General features: G+C 38.4%; 1 protein-coding gene across 1 annotated transcript in view; it reads left to right on the top strand.

Moving 5' to 3' along the window:
• The window catches only part of nim1ka (NIM1 serine/threonine protein kinase a), a 109,791-nt gene that overhangs the window by 27,405 nt on the left and 60,795 nt on the right, over positions 1-21,591 (top strand). The window lies entirely within an intron of this gene.

Below are 21,591 nucleotides of genomic sequence, written 5' to 3'. Positions count from 1 at the left end.
ACACATACATATACATTCACACACATATATACACACAAATACATATATATATACATACAGACATATATATATAAACAAATATATACATACATATACACACACATACACACACACGCACACATATATATATATATATATATATATATATACACATATATACAGTCTTTGGGGTGCGAGCAACTGTTGCTGGGGGTGCCAGAATCCATGAAGGAAGAAAAATGAAAAACATTATTTGTACAAAATCTTAATTTATTTATCCATTCCTAAATAATTAAATCGGCAGGCTATTTTATATCAGTGCAATACACTGTTTGTTAAAACGGATGACTCCCGCTCTTACGTGCAAGTCTGCGTGAATATTATGAACTATCGTTTCTGTTCAAGTTCTATTTAAATTTTAAATAGAAGGAATTTTTATTTAGTCGACAGAATATTATTCCAGAATAAATCAACTCAAACCTTAAATAACTTATAATATTTTGCTCTCCATAAAAATATATCCTGTCTAAATTATACAAGTTAGAAATAAAGTAAACATTAAAAGAACAAACATTCAAATTTCTTTACTCTTATGTAATTTTATATAAAAATAAACTTAAATTTTAAGTATCCCAAAATATTTTGCTCTCCATAAAAATATATCCTGTCAAAATTATACAAATTCAAATATGAACATGCTGCATAACAAAACCTAGAAATATAAATACAATTTGTTCTTTTCAGCAATAACAAATCAAATCATTCAGTTGTCTTTGCTCTTATGTCATTATATCAGAGCTGGGCGCCTGGCATCTTTTTGGCCACAAGTTCGTTTCTGTTTGGTGTGAGGTTCTGTGTTGTGGAGATTCTCAGGATGGACTGCAGGTGCTCATCAGTGAGGCGACTCCTGTGTGCTGTTTTGTTAGTCTTCATGACTGAGAAGAGCTTCTCACACAGATATGTGCTACCAAACATGCACAAGGTAACGAGCCGCATGTAGACGGAGCTGGAGCATTTCTGCGGGAATGGAGTGAATAAACTGTGCGGGCACTGCAGTATCGTACTTTGCCTTCAGTGTGCCATTACACTGCAGCTCAATCACCTCCATCTGAATCTGCACAGGTGCAGTTTCCACATCGACAGCAAATGGGTTGCGAAAAAACTCAAAATTCTTTTTTTGTTCTTCAAAGCCAACAAAGCGCCGTGCAAACTCAGTGCGCAGTGCGCTCAGTTTATCAGCAAAGTGCGTATTTGGGAACACCGTTGTGTTGACTTGGTTCAACATTACTTGGCAACAGGGAAAGTGGGGCAAGTTGCACTGGTGCATTTGTGTCTCCCATAAAAGTAGCTTCACTTGAAATCACTTTGTGATTTTGTACGGGTAAAAATGTCTGCTGAAGTGCCAGATTCTTCTTTAACTCTTCTGCTTTCTGTATCTTCTGCATTGCATTCAGGTCTTTCAGGTTATCTTGATGTTTTGTCTCATAGTGCCGTTTAGATTAAATTCTGTAATTACAGCCACATTAGCTCCACAAATGAGACACACGGGTTTACCGGCAATGTCAGTAAACATATACTCAGCCTCCCATCGGTTTTTAAAGGCTCTATGTTCAGAATCACCTTTTCTTTCGGCATCGTGTGGGCTAGCTTCGCAATAACTTGCAGCATCATAAGCTAGACTTGATTAACGCGGTAAAGTTCGGCAAGGCAGCTGAAGCGCTGCATTATGGGATCTGTAGTTTATTGTGTTACCAGCGCTTCATATCCCCGGGCCATTAATAACAATAATACAGTATATAAAATGATCTTGTGGGCCTTGAGTTTGACACATATGGACTAAATAGAACTTGAAAAAATGTATTTTTTCGAATGTGATCGCGCAATTCAGATAGAGTTGACGTGTACTACAGTACATCAAGCCCGCGTGCTATTGTGGTTTTGCCTGCGTGCCTCAATAAGTTACCCTCCCCTCGCTCTTACTTTTTTACCGTTCATCTAATGAATACACTGAGTATGGCTTTACCAAAACAATAATTGATCGTGAATAAAGTATCCATTATTAATAAAGCTTCAATTGGTGAGCTGTCTTTCTGTGTTAACCGCATATTTTTTCATACGTCTCAAACCAAGGGGATGCGAAGGTAAAATGAATAAAAATGCGTGCGTATATACTCAGTGCATCCCCTCTCGGGAATTGAAGCGTAGCAGTGTAATTCAGTTTTTGTTCAGCACTCTTTGGAACTGTTGCTTTTTGTCTGCGCACTGCGTCAGTTCACGTGAGCCGCTGAATATGGTTTTATATGTCACTTGCTCGCTTCTAGTTGTTTCGCTGCCTTCTTAATTATATAATGCATGTTTTCTTCAGCGCTTTTTGGAGCTCTTCCTGGTTTTCTACGTACTGCGTAATAACGTGGGAGGCGTGATGATGTCACACGAAACTCCGCCCCCCACAGCTTTCGCACTCAACTCCATTACAGTAAATGGAGAAAAATAGCTTCTAGTTATGACCATTATGCGTAGAATTTCGAAATGAAACCTGCCCGACTTTTGTAAGGAAGCTGTAAGGAATGAGCCTGCCAAATTTCGGCCTTCTACCTACACGGCAAGTTGGAGAATTAGTGATGAGTCAGTGAGTGAGTCAGTCAGTCAGTGAGGGCTTTGCCTTTTATTAGTATAGATATACATATACATATATACATATATACATATCTACATATGCACATATCTGTATATATATATATACATATACACATACACGCATACAGGTAAATATACATATATACACATACATATATATACACATACATTCACACACATATATATACTGTATATAGACACAGACACATATATATACATATATATAGAGATCTACATATATATATACATATCTACATATATATACACTGTATATAGCAAAATCCCTGTGCTTCGCAGAGACAAAGTACTGCTTTTAAATTTTTATTAAGAAGAAAAGAAAACCTTTTTAAACTGAGGGAAATATACCAATAACCATCTGTTAAGGATCTCTTTGTATACCACATTGTCAGTTCAGCACTCCAGTTGTAATATGACCAAGCTGTGCACTGAGATTACTTTTGAGAATGCAACGTATAGTTTTGTCCAGGAGTAAAGCAATGTTGCCTCAAATCAATGGCAACCTTTTGTAGGGTGTGTCCCTGAGACTTATTAATTGTCATTGCGAAGCAGAGCCTTACTGGAAATTGGAGGCATTTGAATTGAAATGGGAGATCAGAGGGTATAACGATGATGCGAGGAATACATTCAGAGTGTGGTGCTCTGCTGTTTTTTTTGTGTAGCTGCCTTCACACAGCTTCTCCGCTGCTTTATAAACGAACGCCATATAAGGCCGTCGTTTCTCCTTGCTTCGCGGTTCTGTACTGTTTTATTGTTCGTTTAATATGATTGCTATAGTTATTGTGTAGCTATTTGAGACTTACTTTACTGTTCAGGTACCCATTTCCTTTATTTAATCCGTGGCTTGTAAGCTATTTTTTGTTCGTTTATTACGATTATTGATATTTATTGATTCCCTTCTTTAGCTGACTGCCTGCTCATATAAGGCGCTCCGCTGGTTTTTTGTGAAGCAGCCTTTACACAACTTCTCCTGTTTTATAAACGACGACATATAAAGCCATCCTTTTTCCTTGCTTTGCCAAGGAAGCTGCCTTTTTATTTAATCCACGGGTTCTCCGGTGTTTTATTGTTCGTTTATTACGATTGTTATAGTTCTCTTTATATAGCACGTTGTCAGTTCAGCACTCCGGTTGTAATATGATGAAGCTGCGTGAGCTTACTCTTGAGAATGCAACATATAGCTGTCCAGGAGAAAAGCAATCTTGCCTGAAATCAATGGCAACCTTTTGTAGGGTCTGTCCCTGAGACTTATTATTTGTCATCGCGAAGCAGAGCCTTACTGGAAATTGGAGGCATTTAAATTGAAATGGGAGATCAGAGGGGATAAAGAGGATGCGAGAAATACATTGAGTGTGAAGAAACTTTAGAGACAGCGTGTGTATTAACTTGTGGATTTTTCTGTGAGTATTTGGTGGCAGCGTGACGAAGTTGCTTCCGCAAGACAGCGTTAGCTGTGGAGCTCAGCTCGGAGCATATTCTTTTCCTACCTTGTCAATTGTGTAATGCGTTTTTTGAACAGGTTTGATGCATGGAAGTGATCACTCGTACTGCGTTCAGTCAGTTCATGTGAGCTGCTCTCTTGTATGATGTTGCGATGTCTACGGCTTTATTTAATGTTAGCTAAGACCCGGCACTTAAAAGTTTCTCATTACAGCAATTTTAACTCCGTTACAAAGTGATCCAAAGTCTCGTTTATACCTCGTGTCTTCTCATTAAACTTGTACCTCGCGAATAAAGTATTCGACAAAGGCATGACAAACGGCAGCGGGAGCGTTTCCATAATCTTAATTTAAACTTTGTTTCCGCAGTAGCTGCACTTTCTACGTACTGCGTTCACAGTCAGTTCACGTGATTACGTGGGAGGCGTGATGATGTGCAACTCCGCCCCCCACGGCCATCGAGCTGAAGTCCATTACAGTATATGGAGAAAAATAGGTTCCAGTTATGACCGTTATGTGTAGAATTTCGAAATGAAACCTGCCCAACTTTTGTAAGTAAGCTGTAAGGAATGAGCCTGCCAAATTTCAGCCTTCTACCTACATGGGAAGTTGGAGAATTAGTGATGAGTCAGTGAATGAGTGAGTGAGTGAGTCAGTGAGGGCTTTGCCTTTTATTAGTATAGATTTATTTATCTTATATACAAACATTTACACGTGGAATTGTAGCCCAGAAGTGTGAGGCTACAGCATGAAGCTCAAAGAGCCAGCAAGGCGGCCCCAAGTTAACGAGTTGGAAGAAGAAAGAAATGCGAGGCTACAGCATGAAGCTGAAGGAAAGCAACTCTGTCGCCAAAATGAAACTACCGACAAAAGACAAATGAGAGAGAAACTCACTTAGCTGCTGATAGACAAGGGGGGCCAACACGTCTGGAAAACAAAACCTCCAACTTTGCATTTCAATTTTTTTTCTGATGATTTCAATAGTTTGTAGTTTTACAGCACGGGCTTACACAGGTAGTGTGTGTATATATATATATCCTTATATGTAATTTGATACTATCCATATGTATGGTGTTCGCGTCAATACCCCGTATGTATGGTGTTCGCGTCAATACCTCGACTCAATACAAATTAGAACTATGGGATGGGACTCTGCCTCTGTAGCTATAACATAACGTGGCAAACACAGATGCAGATTAGCTAAGAATGCTTGAATGTTTCAGTGACACCGCTGGATGGCCGAGTATAGTAAGTTGGTGTTGGTTCGAGCAGATAACAGTAAGTTCAGTTGGTTTTTGAAATGTTGGTTTGGTGGGGTGTACTTTCCAGGATTAACATCATCGACTGACTTAAACCCTTTGACAGCTCCGGAACGTAAGTAATTTAGAACATATCGCCATTTGCTTGGTACGTCGAAATCTATCTTTGGGCAGTTCGGTTTTGTCATCCATCCTTCTGAAATCTATTGGCAAACTGAGTAATGACGGCTGGGTATTAACAATGGTCATTGTTTAAATTTTAGCTGATCTCAGATCTAAAATGACCACGCCAACATAATTATTACTCTGACTCTGATTAGAGTCGTAAAATATGGTTTGTGTTGAAAATTTGTTTGCCGGAAAAAATCAAATGAAGTGCGCCGAAAAGGTCTATTTTAAGCACAATTCAGTGCCATGATAACAAAATAATTTTAAGTACTTAAAAAAACAAATAATTTTTTGCAGAGAAAGTATGGATTTCACAAACATAGAATTTGTAGCCGGATTCGATCGATATATATATATATATATATATATATATATCGTTGAAATAGTTTTACTGTCAAATAATGCAAAGAGTAACCGACACGCGTTTCGCCCTAATTCTGGGCTCACCAGGCGTACATACTCACTGCACCCCTTCTCGGGAATCGAACCTCAGACGTCAGCGCTGGCAGCGAAGCTAACCAACCAAAATCGTTACCTGGTGGGTAACCACCCATACAGTCAGATTGTGATACAGACTACGAATGCCTTGAATGTAATTACCCTGATCTACATACTGTCAAATAAATGAACCACACGTCATGGCGCAACGCAAGAGGCTTTACAAAAAGTAAAAGAAAGAATTACATGTACAAAGATAAAAGATTATTAAATGAAATGTTACATAAAGAATAGGAATACAAAATCAAATAAAAAGGAAGCACAGAGAAGTTCCTTATGAAATTATCTATTACTTTTACATTTACTATTACCTACTCCTAGTTGTTATCTTTATAACAGTGGTAATGATAAAAAATAGAGTCAACATCTGTGTTCAGCTGGCCAGGAAGGAAAACACCAGCTGAAAACTTCTAGGCCAAAAGACCACCCAGCCACCTGTGGGTATTCTACATTACACATTTATGCTGAAGTTCAGTCCCCGCCACTGAAATATGTAACATTGTCAACCCCAGGCTGGGTCTTTCTTGTCCTGAGCCTTACTGTCACCTGATTGCTATTGTCTCTTACAGATTGTGAGGTTGCATGTTGATTTTATGTGGTTCATAAGAAATTGCTTATCAGCAAACAATATCCCTAGTCCTGGAGCCACATTGGGATTCTGGTAGCCTTGTTCTTGTTCAGGTTCTCACAGTTCTGAATTGAAGCATCTTAGCAATGGACTTCAGGATTGCTTGTTTTCTTGTCCCTCCCTTCAACCAGTTTGCCAATGGTAATCCTTTGTACAGCATAGCTCTATTGATCTCTGAGCCACACGAGCCTCTGCAGCATGTTAAGCTCACAATTCGGGTAGGTCTTTTGCTTTCATTTGTCTCTCACTGACCTTAAGCCCATCTATTATCAAACCCATTTAATCTAGTTAAGGATTCTGTCTTGGCAGTGCTGAGTTCAAGGCAGGTACTAACCCTGGATGGATTCAGGTTTCTCACACTTGTGGACACATCAATATTCACTCACTAGGGGTCAAATTAAAGTCTTTAGTTAATCTAACAGCTATGTATTTGGGGTATGTGTAGAAAACCCAAGCAGACTCCACATGGACAGTGCCCAGATCAGAATTAGAGCCCACAAATTTGAGCAACACGAGGAAAACATTGCCTTTGCTCTTCTAATTGAATGGAGCCGCAGTTGTTTTTAAGGACTGCAGAGCTATAGTTGTTTTTATGGATTTCAGAGCTGCAGTTGTATTTATAGATTTTTAGCAGTGTATTTGCCCTGTGCCAATTTAATGCCTCACAGTCCATTACTGAAATTACTTCTGAAACTGACAAAGTGATGAATTGATTCTTAGAATTAGTCTGCCAAGGTCTGTGTGTGAGAAATTAATGAGAACCATGCATTCATTTGCTTGCTGAACAGGCTCTCTAGAATTGTTTTTTTTAACTTTAATCAGTGTATATTTTCATTTTGTGCAGTTTTTCTAATTTAGTAAATGCCCAATATTTACACAAATAGGGGAACCTTACAGAGCAGTGGTTAAAATTCTAATTTAGCAAAGAGTGACACTGTAAGTAATGACTTGTCTGTAATGAATGTATTTGGTTTCGGTGAAAACCTGCAGCCAATGTGACCCTCCAGGGCTGACACTGTGGTAGGGACAGCCTGAGTAAAACACTTCAGTTTAGCGCTGCTGCCTTAGAGTTGCAGTATCTTTGGATCAAATCCTGACTCAGTCATGGCCTATATGGATTTTATATGTACTCCTCATATCAGTGTATCTTTTCAGAATCCGAAAAATGTATTCATCCCAAGGGAAATTGTTTATGTTGCAACTGTACACATAGACAAAGGCACAAGTAGCACTAAGAGCAAGCATAAAAATTAAGCATGTAAAATAAAAAATATAATTAGAATATAAATTATCAAAATAAAGTACAATAAATCATCATTAACTGAGCTCTACAGGTACATGGTAATGAAATACAATAAATACTATGCATGTGAGTATCTTACAAAATCTCTAGGATGCTAGCATACTGAGCTTGAATTACTTCTCATACTGATATTGCACATTAAATGAAAATATTGCAAATTCTGAAAACAAAATGTTATTCATGTTAAAAGAAAAGAGAGGTTATTGCACATCTAAGTAGATGAAAATGTACTGGGATATCCATTAGAGAAAAAGGAAACAACTTATAATGTGGATGGTTGACCAGAAGAGGAGTTATAGAGCCTGCTGGCTGTGGGAAAGATTTCCAGTGACGTTCAGTGGAGCTCTTTATGCTAGTCAGTCTACTACTGAAAACGTTCTTCTGTCCAACTCACTATGAAATGGGTGATTAGCATTTTCTGTAATGGACTGAAGTGTAGCAACACTCTCCAATCTGCCACAGTTTCCAAGCTGTCCAGGTTCTCTCTTACCACAGAGCCAGCCTTCTGAATTAGCTTGTTCAGCTTCTTAATGTTTGCCACTTTCATACTGCTCCCCACCCCAGCACGCCACAGTGAAAAAATAGCACTGGCAGCCACACACTCATAAAACATCTGCAGCATAATGTTGCAGACCCTGAAAGATCTGAGTCTTCGTATGAAATACAGCCTACTTTGACACTCCTTACTGTATATACTGTATGGTCAGTGAGTTCTTAGACCAGTTTATCTTACTGTTACTTAGCTTCCTGAATAATCTTAACATCTCCACCCCTAATAGACAACTGAAGATTGTGATCTTCTTAAATCCACTGCTAGTTTTTTAGTTTTACTGGTGTTGATTTGCATGAAAAAGAAACGGAGATAGAACTGTCCTTTGTTGGAGCACCAGTGCTACACAGCACAGTGTCAGACACACGGCCCTGTAGTCACACATACTGTGGCCTTCCAGTCAGATAGTCCATGATCCATGAAACTAAGCTAGCATCCACCTGCATTGCGGATATCTTACTCCCCAGGCTAGCAGGCTGGATGATGTTAAACACACGTGAGAAATTAAAGAACATAATCCTAAGAGATCTTCCAGGTTTATCTAGGTGACTGTAGGCACGGTGCAGCAGGTTGATGATGGCATCTTCAACCCCAATCCTTACCTGATAAGCAAATCTTCAGGGTACTCCAGTTTTTTTGCCACATCTCCATCTAAGGTTGATTCCTGCTTTGCACCCAGTGCTGAAGGATAGGCACTGGCATATAATGACACTAAACTGGATAAGCACATTTGAAAATGTATGGATGGGTTTGCCAGGACCAGTGTGTACAGTAATATGGTGCAGATGTTAAAAACTTTGGTAAACCAGAAACCTGAACTTTATTTGTCCCCAGGGAGAAATTGGGCTTTTTACAGAAGCTCTTTAAATAAATACATACATAAATAGGAAGGTACATAAATAAATACATACATACATAAATACACACACCAAAATAACAATAAAGCAAGGAAATTAAAAAGAAAACTTCTGACGGTCACAGTTAAAGTGAAGCATTATGCAGACATATTGCTGTTGGTGTAAAGGACCCCCAGCAGCATTCCTTGACATTGCTTCTGCTGAATAATTCGTTGACTAAAAGTCCTCAGTGTTAGTTTGACAGAGAGAGGATGTGCAGCATTGCTCATAATGACACTCAGTTTTGTCATAACTCTCACCTTTACTACAACCTCCAGTGGGCCCAGAGTGTGACCTATAACTGAGCTTGCGCTTTTAATTATTATGTTGATTCTGTGGGCACACCACAGCACAGAATATCACACTGGCATCACAGAGTTGTAGAATATGTGAAGGATGTCACTTCCCACATTAAAAGAACACTAAATCAGCATGGCTGAGATGAATCACAGATATGGTGTGAAGACTTAAGAGTGTCTCAAAACATGACATAATCTGAAAAGAGAGCAATTTGATGATAAACTGAGCAGAGTTGCTATGCCAGCAACTCATTTAAAAAGGGAAACACGTGCAGTATTAATGCTTTATTTGCTTTCCACAGAGGCGGTTTTATTGAAATTATACAGTGATGCAAAATGTAATGTTTGCCAACTGTCAACAGTTGACGTGACTTATTTAAATCTTTTTGAATGGTTCTTGCCTGTGATTTGTCCTGAGTCATTCATCATAATTTTCAAAATATACTGCAAATAGAAAATTTTTAAAAAATACTTTGAATAGTCTATAACATTTATGTATATATATTTTTAATAATGATTTGATCTACGGTATCAATTTCATGCACTGACTCAAAAACCTCTTTGTTTAGCTCATAAAGTGAAAATAATAATAAAAATAATCTGAAACACTATCATTTAAACCATTAGCACTGGCCAACAGATTTATTTTTCCACATATCATTTTTTTTAACTCTGTTAATTTTATTGAGGTTGATATTTAGCAATTATTAAAAATTGTTGCTATCAGGACCAGGAATTGAAATTGGCAAGGTGAATCGATAAGGCATAGAGACCTGGCTGAGCTGTGAAGGCTCACACAAACTTCAAAGGACACAATTTGCACATGACCACATATACAGTTGATTCAGAAAGTATTCAGATCCCTTCACTTTCTGCACACTGTACTGTGTTGAAAATTGAATTTAATTGCAACACTGATTTAATTTAAGTCCAACATGGACACAACAATCTGATAATACACAATTTTCTGCAGCTTTTCAGTCATTCACATTGATATTTAAATTAAGTAATCTGCATGTAAGACTACTCACACATATATAAATTATCTTCAAGTTACAAATTAGAATAGTTCATAAAACTAATAATTGCCTGTGGGTCCAGTCATGACGCCATGGAGCTGTTGTGCCCATGGTGATTTTACTGCCCACACAGTTTAGTAATGCAGTACATGGTTACACACACTCAAATGATGAGAAGTGCCTTACTGGTTTCATCGTACTACACAAAGAGAACTGTGCTCACTGTGTGCTCACAAGTTTTGCATAAAGGTGTTTAGTGATTGTCTAGTTGAAATCCCAGTAAGATGTCTAATAGGCTGCATAGTAACCCAGTAGCTCCTCTAATGTGATCAGGACTGTCTACTGGTATGCAGACAAGGAGCTTTTAGTTAAAACAAGGAGAAGAAATTGCAGTTAATTGAGAAACTTTCCGGTCCATGGTGTAGAGTAGTTTGTGCTTAAAGCTGAATATTTCTCAATGGCAGCTCACAATCAGAATTCTCATGTTATTATGAACAACATAACATGACTGACATTGGCAAAGGTTGGCAGATGACTAAGGCTTCATCCTCAAGATTTTACTGTGTCAATTGTTTTGTGCACTTCACAAATTCCTTTTTTGTGATTACATAATTCCTATGTGTAAAATATGGAATATTTTATTTTTTGTTTTTATATAATGCCTAATTTGTCTAAAATTTATATTGACATGAAATGTAATTGTTTTGGACACGTTTTGTAATTTTGGAATACTTGTTAACTTTCGCTGGAGTTTATTTTTATTTATCATTTTCTGTTGACTCTTTGATGGCATTCTCCTGTTGTGTTCCGTTTTTATGTCCTGGATGTTTTCCCATTGCTGTAATGTTGTTGTGCTGTTGCACCCATGTCCATTCACTTGTCAGATGCTATTCTATGTAACACCAGGATGCTAAGATATTTCCTGGTTTGAACTCACCTAAAAAATAAAAGAAAGAGCCTTTGTGAAAAATGATAAAAAGTGTATAATCATCATTGTCCAATCCGCTATATCCTAACACAGGGTCACGGGGATCTGCTGGAGCCAATCTCAGCCAGCACAGGGCGCAAGGCAGGAACAAATCCACCGCAGGGCACACACACACACACGGGACAATTTAGGATCACCAATGCACCTAACCTGCATGTCTTTGGACTGTGGGAGGAAACCGGAGTACCCAGAGGAAACCCACGCAGACACGGGGAGAACATGCAAACTCCACGCAGGGAGGGACCGGGAAGCAAACCCAGGTGTCCTTACTGTAAGACAGCAGTGCTACCACTGCGCCTAAAAAGTGTATTTTCAGTTTAAACAATATACATTCATAATATTGCTCTCTTAAATGCGATTTCTTTTTTGCCATATTAGAAAAGTTCACCTGATCAATTGATCCTAATTTCAGTGTTTGTGCTTCAGCAACTCCTGCCTGTGAATAAAATAACTAAACTACCAGCAAAAAATACATGTGAAAATAAATTCATTTTGGTTGCGATTATAATCTTTTAACGTAATAAGCTTTGCAAAGTGAGAGAAAGCCATTATAGTTATCATGTTTATTTGACTAGTCCTGTGGTTTCCATCTTCTAACTTAAGGGCCATCATTTATACCTAAGTAAACAGCAGTTGGCCCCATTCATCAGCATCTTGATGTTTTTCAGGGTATGAGAAGTTAGGTGATGGAAATCATCTGGGATCAGTCTTAATTTATGTTTATAGCTTTACGGTACCCTGCTAAGATTGTTATGAAGCTCCTTGTTTTATCCTAACCCAGAAAAATGGTGAAAGTCCAACGTCTTGTATTTTACAAACAAAAAAACAAGGGCAAATGATCAGAGATTTATAGGTATAGAGAATACATTTTGTTGCATGCATAAAGTTCTGTGAAATTCTTACTTGAATGTGCAAATTAGCATGCAATATATAATGTTACACAGAAGTATCTGATTAATAAACGAAAAACAAATCTCATATCCCATACAGTACTTCCCTATTAGTAGAGCTTTACCCAGACTCACTTCCTGATTTCCACTTCAAAAACCCATGTACTGTAGTTACAGTGAGGTCCTGAGTCAGGAGCAGCCTCTGAAAGTCCTTGGATCATCTATGAATTGCTTGTGATGATGTCGCCAGCTGTCCCTGCCTCTCGGGGCTCTTTTCCCTAATTAAGATGTTAGGCACTCTTGATGGCTGTCTTCCCACCATAATTGACAGCTGGAACTGAGGTCTTCTCACAGGGACCCCATACATTACCATGACCACTTTAATTTCATAGAGTAGTTACATCTGGCATAGTCTCTGATGGATTGTTTTATGCCACTTCCTGGTGCCCTTTACCTACAGAGGCATTTAGAGAGTGTCTTGGGGAGACTGTACTGTTATCAGCATGGACGCCTCATTTGAAGTTCAGACCATGACTGGCCTGTTGCCTTTATTGTATTTGCCTTTTGCTCCCTGTTCCTCTGTGTGACCCGACATTTGCGCGATAGACATATGAGCGCCGATTAAAACGCGGCGTCAAAATCGCGCCGACAAAATCGCGAACGTTTCATTAAATATGAATTACTAGTTTAAAGCATATATAATAATGTTTATTTTAGAAGTCAATATTACGAGACGCGGCATGCCATCAGCACAGCACGCAGATAGTTCTTAAGATCACGCCCTGCATATGTAGGAAGAATTGCAACAAGATGTCTTGATAGTTGAGCGTATTTAGACTTGCTGGCTGCCTGACTGCCGGCAATCCCGCTTTGTATACGACGCGTTATGCCAACCCTCGACTGAGTTATTTGTTCGCGGCATGCGTTCAGCAGTTATAACAGTTATAACCTAGCACATAATGTGGACATAATGCGCACGTACGCGTCCCACTCTCTTGGCCTCTCTTGTGACTTTGTCGTGGCGTTTTTGTCGGCGTGCATTTGTCGAAATCCAGTTAGCGAGTTTGTGGTGCTCAGTTGTCCGTCGCGGCGCATATGTCAATCGTGCTTTTGTCGGTGAACCGTTTCTCTGTCACCCCATCTAATAATTATTACATTTATTACAGGTTAAGATATTATCTCAGGTAAGATTAAATATAAAGCACATATCAAATTAAATCGAAAATGTCCCACATATGCGCTTACAGCAGGTAGCACAGGAAATATTAACTATTCATTAGTCCATCTATTATACAGGTCTACAAAATTAAGTTGTTTTAATTGTGAGTAGTAATTTTTATTTGCATTCATGAACACAAAAAATATTATTAGAATGTTTCTATTGTGTCATATTTAAGTATAAAATTGAGATTTAATTAAAATGTAACAAATGAGTTTATTCATGTATACAATATTGTTCTAAATCAATTTAACACAAACATATTTGGTCGATCTAATATTTTTAAATATATATGTAAAGAACAGTACATGTTCATTGACTACTGTATAAGGTCTCTAGTTTTTGTCGCTTCTTCGTTGTTTTGATCCAAAACTTTGTTTGGTGGCCCGTCATTTATACACTTTTTTTTTGGGTGCAACCCTATGAATCACCCAGCAGTAGTCCAGCATTATGCTGACCTCCCAATGTCCTTTGCACCTTCTTTCCATGTCATTGGTATCTTGATGGAATTTATTACCCTGCTGTTCACTCACTTCTCTAAGAATTTTGTAGAAAAATTGTAAATGCAAATCCAAAAAGTGAACTTTGGGACTCACATTACATCCCAACTGCTTAAACCTTACCAACATATTTTTCACAATTTCTTTACAGTTTGGAACTTTCTCATTACCTAAAGACTTTGAAATGACTTTTCTTAATGATAACAAAGCCTTTTATTCCTGGTCATTAATTGTACCATCAGATTCTGCATCAGAAAATCAGTTTTCAAAAAGCAGATCAGGCAAAAATGCCTTCTTTCAATTTAGCTTCAGACAAAGCCGGAAACGTGGCACAGATACAGTACATCAAATAGGCTCCATCATTCGATAGTTCTTTGATAAACTGCTTGATTAAACCAAGCTTAATATGAAGTGGTGTTAGGAGCACTTAACCTGGCTCCACAAAACTAGATCTGATGAAGCTGCAGCTTCATTCTAGCTGTCCAATCCTTCTGAAGTCAATGTCAATTCTTGGCTCTGCTGTCCCATGTACTGAGAACACGTCGGAATTTTGTATACCCTGGCTGCTGACACAGTTGAATGCACAGAGCGTTTAGGTCCCAGTCAATGAACCAAAGTTCTTCATTGTAGTAAATTGTCTTGAGGAGATTTTCAAAGTTCTTGTAGGTTTCTTTCAATCTCCAGAATCAGCAGCAGGTATTGTTGCATATTTATTAGCATTATGAAGAAGTACTCATTTTAGGATTCTTTTAAAATTGACAACTAAAACGTGTTTTTTGTGAAAAAATGTTACATGATGGAAAGAAATCAGTGCCTACAAATGTATAGAAATCACATGAAGTAATTCAAACAATCAAAACAATAATCAGAAAAAGTTCTCCAATGCATACTTGTGTTATTGAAGCTGCCTGTATCTGCAACCAACCCCGGATAGGACATCAATGCATTACAAAGCAAAGCTGCAGCTAATGGGTCTTTATGGGGTTAGATAAACTCATACCATGTTATTTCAGCATGTACTTTGAAAGACTGCTGAGGACAGAAGCCATTTTTCATTTGATATTTGCCTGGCCAACTGACTTACAAATATAAAATATGAAAGTATTAGGTAGGTTTAGGGAAAAAATAATAAGTAATACAGTATGCGAAACAATACTTTAGTTTTCTTAAATGATATTAAAAAGATTGAAGTGCACAAGTCATTTTGTCAGTTAAATTTTCATTTGTTTTGAAATATTAGAGTCAAATTAAGATGAGCTTTTGATTAGATAATGCACATTTATCAATAAACATTGCAGCGTCTTTACTGAGAACTGTTTCTCATAAAAAAAAGTGTAGTGGCCATCTGAAAAGACTTCTCTACTTAAATGATTTCGAGAAAGGCTGCATTTTTCTGTTTTAATGGAAAATTACAATATGTGAACCAGGTCTGTAATGAAATGGTCAAGTTTACCAGTTTATGAGATTAAAACCCACCAGCTGTTAGCTGGCTAAGAACCTGGCACAGCATGTAGGAAAATGTCACTGCGTCTTGGGCACTGCAGCTGCCTTTTGCTGTTGAGGCTGCCAATATCATCACAGAGTGGCAGTGATGATGATTAATTGTATCGGATTAAGGGCGCCTCCTAAAGTTTTAACTTTTGCTAATTTTACTTTAACAGTATTTTGTAAGTAAGAGAGCCCACTCAGGTAAGTATAAATTTAAAAATTGTCATCTATTTGTAGTTACCATGTAGGCCCCATGCCAGGAAACCTGCAGTTTAATAGACTTTAAGGTCAATTTAGGGCAGCTGGTATTCTGACTGAGTGAATGATAGGCTCAGCTACCTCATCATCCTCAGGATTTTGAATATGAAGGAGTTTTCGCTAACAGCAAAAGAGACCAGTGGGGGAAAATGATGAGTGTGAAAGGAGTCGGAAGGAGCCAGATTCAAATGCAAAACTAATGGTGGGACTGTCACCTGAAGTGTGTCTGTGACTGTAACCAGTGCTCTGAGAAAGCTTGTGAAAAGAGGGCGGCCTGGATACTACATAAGCTGTTCATTGTCCAAGTCAGAAGAAGGAGTATTTGGTAAACCACCTTCAAAAGGATGGGGTTTAAAGGAATGGTGCCGTTATGTTGGATAGTTCCACAGTATAGAAACAATGTCATGAAATACCTCATTATCATTGCAGCGTGTTGGTGAATATAACGCCAGGAGGGAAATGGGTATTTCTACAATATAGATTTTTTTTTTATTATGTTTAATTTATAGTGAGTGCTTTACAGTTGGTAAATATCTTTTGAAGGATTTTCTATTAAACATTTAAACACATTAAACTAGCTTTTGACTTCTTATCAATCATCAGTTTGGTATATTTTCATAATGGAGGAGCTTGTGATAATCTGGAAATAAAAAGTCCTCATTTTGTTTGTCCCCAGACTTTTATGCATTTTGGAACTCATTTATCCAATTTAAAGTCAGCAGAACTGTCAGCACCAAGTAAAAGCTCGGGGCCCCTTCTTCATGTACTTGCCTAACCCTTGGTTTATCTTTAACTGATCCTGTAAAATCTCTGTAAAGCCAACCCAATTCATATTTCTCTCACTTTAAATGAAATTAGCATTAACAGGAACTGGGTGGTGCAGTGGTTATTGCTGCTCTTTCAAACTGTAGCCTTTCTGCGTGTGGAGTTTGTACGTATTACCTGTTTCTGTATGCATTTTCTAGAGCGTACTCTAGTTTTTCTCCCACCTCCCAAATGTATGGGTACTTGTTTGATATTAGCAAGTGTGTTTGTGTGCCATGCCCTACATCAAGGCCCCAGCCTGGGTGGGTTTGGTCCTGGCTGGCAACTGGTGCCGAACTGGATTATGTGGGTTCAATCATGAATGGAAGTTTATGAATTCATTTGAATAACAAGTGAAATGTAGCTTGAGTTCACAGCAGACAGCACTAATGTGTGGATTTTAGTATTAATAACAGCTAGGGTGCCTTTAATAAGCTCAGTGTGAGTTTCCCTTGAGGAATTGGGTTTGTGCCCATTGCCCACTGGGTTAAGCTCTGTTTCTCCAAAACAACCTTTAGTAGAAAATGCCAATTCAAAAAGAGTGGATGAATGAATTGAGTATGCTGTGTAGATGAATATAGTGCTGATATTTAAAACATATTGTGTGGCATCGTAAGGTTTAAATACTGTAGATGTCTCTCAGTTTGTAATGCCTGCTGCATTTAATAAACAATGAAAATGTCACATTCATACAGTAAACTTACACTGACAGGAGCAGACTAAACACAGAATGATCATCAGTGCCTGCCCAATTCTGAGTGCCTTCTGGTTGCCTGGAGCAAAGCGTTCAGTGCAAGGCCATAAAAGTTTATGGAGCTACAAGCTGAGAAAAGGAACTTTGCTCCTATATTCTCTTGTTGCCTGGCATCTATGCCAGCAGAAGCTACAAAATACAAAGCGGTGCCTATCCTGTAAGAGACGTTGTTTCTAAAACCAAAGATGCAGTCCTGGCCCAACATTTTTCCATGTTGTAAATTATTGCCTGATTTATAATGTGAGGAATAAATCCCAACAATCCACTGTTTTTGGAACGTTTTTTTTAGAATCAAAAGTGTTTTGATTAGTCCTGGAAAATATTACCCTAAACCTTTAAAAGCTTCTTTTCAGTGTTAGGTGGAGAAATTGCCTTGCTGAAATCTTTATTGTACATAGAGTAAGAAGTAATTCTTTATTCAGCATTGAATGTGAACTTTTATGTTTTTGTCTGAGAGGAAATGTAATTAAACCATTGCAATCTTATTGGCCATTACCTGACATACTGTGGACACATTTTATTCAGTAGTTAGCATATTATCTCTATTTACAATATAGAGGTCTGGTGTCTGTCCCTCTTGACGTGTTTCCATTATGACTCTCACAATGCAATAATGGTCCTTTGTGATCTGCTTGAAATAGCACGTTTCAGGAATGGCCAGGAGCATCTGAATTGGATTCAGGTTCATTCACTTCATGTTATTACGTCATTTCAGGCTGGGAAATAAAGTCTAGTCTCCATATTGTGCCCGGATAGATATCTGTGCCCCTATTTATCAAGCGTCTGAAGATTACTCCTAGGAATTGCACTAAAAGTCTGACTAGGATGAGAATTTGGCCTACCTCAGAGTAGGGCGTGAGAAATAATTATGAAGTATCATAGTTTTTTGTTGGCTTGTAGAACGGCCTCCCACCTGACACATCCAGACACCTGCTTTTGTGAACATGTGTTCTGCACCGCAATGATGCACCTCTCCTCTGCACTTTGGGGGTCATGGAAAGGCGCAAGGCATCAGCTTGTGAGCAGGTACCCTCTATCACATAGCACATGAAATGACTTGATTTCCACACAACAGATGGAAAAACTATACAGTATATAACATTTAGAACGCCTGTGAAATAACCCGAATCAATGAGCTAATAAAATAAGCAAATTCATGGAAGGCATGTAGCATTAACTTACAGATCTGAATACTTATCTTAAAATAATAATAAGATAAGTAAATGCAAATTCCAGATGTTTTTTTCTGTGTATCTTGAGATCTACTTTTCTTCATCAGTCTTCATTCATCTGCGTAGAAAGATGAGTGACCTCAAGTACTTTTTATTTGTTGGCTTTCATTAGTTTCATTCACTTCCCGTATACAAGTTAAAAATCGAATGTGTCCAGCACACGACTTTCACTGTGTTAACCTGTGAGTTCAGCAGTAAATTATTACACGGCAATATTTTACCATGCTGAATGTAACTGAGGATCTAGTCTTGTTGACTACATGTATTTTTCCGTTACCAGTTGTGATGCAATTGGGGTATGAATGTGTGCAGAAATTGAAAAACCATTGTCTGCATGGAATAAAATCTACTGGAGTGATTCTTCTCAAAATCAATGACTTTCTAGAATTTCACAGTGCAAATAATTGTGAAATGTTGGACTCCCCGACTATCTTTTTCTTGGAATCATAATTTAAAACAGACAATTTTCCAGAAAATGTTGTTCGGTTTGTATATTTTCTGAACCTTGAAGTTAAAATTTGTAACTTGTCACAGTATTTACCAATGGTATATATAGGGCAGGTTAAAATATGACCTGCTTTATCCTGAGCAGGGTTGCTGGGAAACTGAGGTCTATCCCAGCATGCATAGTTTGCAAGGTAGGAACAATCCCTGGACAGGGCACATAAATCCTATTGAATTTAAAAATATGAAAAGAATATCTGCTGAGATCTGCCTAAGCTGATGTGTGTAGCTGGTTTTTAGGTTCACTATGAACTCATTTAAAACATGGCCTTATAAGTCTTTTATGTACTATTCTTGTAAGTGTGGCCTTCCTAGAACTGACCACTAGAAACAATATTATTCTTTTCAGTTATCTTCTAGTGTGGATATTGGTGACTTCATAGGGACTCGTGGTTCTTTTTCATTTGCTCTCCTTCATAGCACTGAGTCTCCACTTTGTAGTTGTATTTCTGTGTTTTCCATCTCCATTACCTTACTTTAAATTTCCATGGGCACATTATCTCAGAAGTGACATGTAGTGATTGAGTTTAATCCCACACCTTTTATTGTCTGTATGGAACTTGTATGTTCTCCTCTTGTCTATGTGGATTTTTCTCCTGGCCCTCTGGTTTTACTGTGTTTTTACCCTAACGCCATGCTTGTTAATTAGAGGCTGTGATTGACTGCCTGACCTGTCCTGAACTTATTCTGTTATTTCACCTAATAATAATAATTATGTTTATATAGCGCTTTTCTTGCTTATGGTTAGATTCCAGACCTTCACAGCTCCAAGGACCTGGTTTCTGTCCCAAGCACAATTACTGATTGTCTGATGTCCGCTTTATGTGCCTGTTGAATTAGCTGGTTGGATTGTGTGAGTGGTAGCCTGGCATCCCATTCATGACTGGTTCCTGTCTACAGGGGAAGGCTCTGTCAGTCTTATATGTATGTATGTATGTATAAATACATATATTCTGTATTTGTATATATACCCATCCATCCATTATCCAACCTAATATATCCTAACTACAGGGTCACGGGGGTCTGCTGGAACCCCGGGCAGGGTGCCATCCCACAGCAGGGCACACATACCCACACACCAAGGACAATTTAGGATCGCCAATGCACCTAACCTGCATGTCTTTGGACTGTGGGAGGAAAGTGGAGTACCCAGAGGAAACACACACAGACATGTGGAGAAGATGTAAACTCCACACAAGGAGGATCCGGGAAGCAAACCCGGGTCTCCTAACTGCGAGGCATCAGTGCTACCACTGCACCACCGTGCTGCCCCATATATATACTGTGTATGTGTATACTGTATATATACAGTATATATATTCCATATTCCTTATATTGACATTTCATATATTTTGTGCATTTCCAGTATTGTAGCTTTGAGAAAAGGCATTGTACCTGGAGCAAAGTTGCCTTCTACCCTGCTACCTAGATAGGCACTGGCCTGTTGGAACCTTAAATCATTTTGGTGAATTAGTAAATGTGATGATGGGTGGATGCTGAATCTATTAAATCTGTCATTAAAGTATAGCGTTTTGTTGGTGTTCATTCCAGGGCTGATTCCAGCATTGCACCCAATAGTGGTGAAGTACACTCAGTCTCCACCATCGTTCTTAACATTGACTGAGTTGATTTCAGAGTATTATGTATGCTATCTATATTTTCTATACTGTACTGTGAATTAAAAAATAACATGTAGTACTTCACTGATGTCTTATCCAAGGAAGCGTTGCATTGTGGTGTAGTGGCTTGTGCTTTTGCTTCATGATGCCATGTGCTAAGTTTGAATCCTGCACTCAGTTTGGTGTTAGCACATTCACTCCAGCTCTGCATTGGTTTACCACCCACAGACCCATAAAAGGTGCAAATTAGGTTAACTGGTGGCTCTAAATTAGCCCTGCGTATGTGATTGAGCCCTGTGATGTGCTGGCACCCAGTTCAGGGTTCATTCGTTCTTTGTGCCCTATCCTACAATATTGCTTAGACTCTGACAATGAACTGGATTAAATGGATATGAAATAATGATATTATGCTGCATAAAGGTCATGATAAATAACTAGATGCTGAGGTGGACTAGTGCCCCATCCAGGTTTAGATCCTGTCATGTGCCCAATGCTGCTGGCATGAGCTTGGTCGCCCACAAACCATAAATTATAAAGAACAGGTTCAGACCACTAACAGATGGCATAGATTTTTTGATGCGGGGTGGAAGATCTTTTCTGCCATCTGCAACTGTTGTACATGTGGGGTACTCAGAATGTGTT

This window comes from Polypterus senegalus, chromosome 7, assembly GCF_016835505.1.
Source record: "Polypterus senegalus isolate Bchr_013 chromosome 7, ASM1683550v1, whole genome shotgun sequence".
Lineage (NCBI taxonomy): Eukaryota > Metazoa > Chordata > Cladistia > Polypteriformes > Polypteridae > Polypterus > Polypterus senegalus.
The sequence above is the reverse complement of the archived record's forward strand: the minus strand, read 5'-3'. Positions and strand labels throughout refer to the sequence as shown.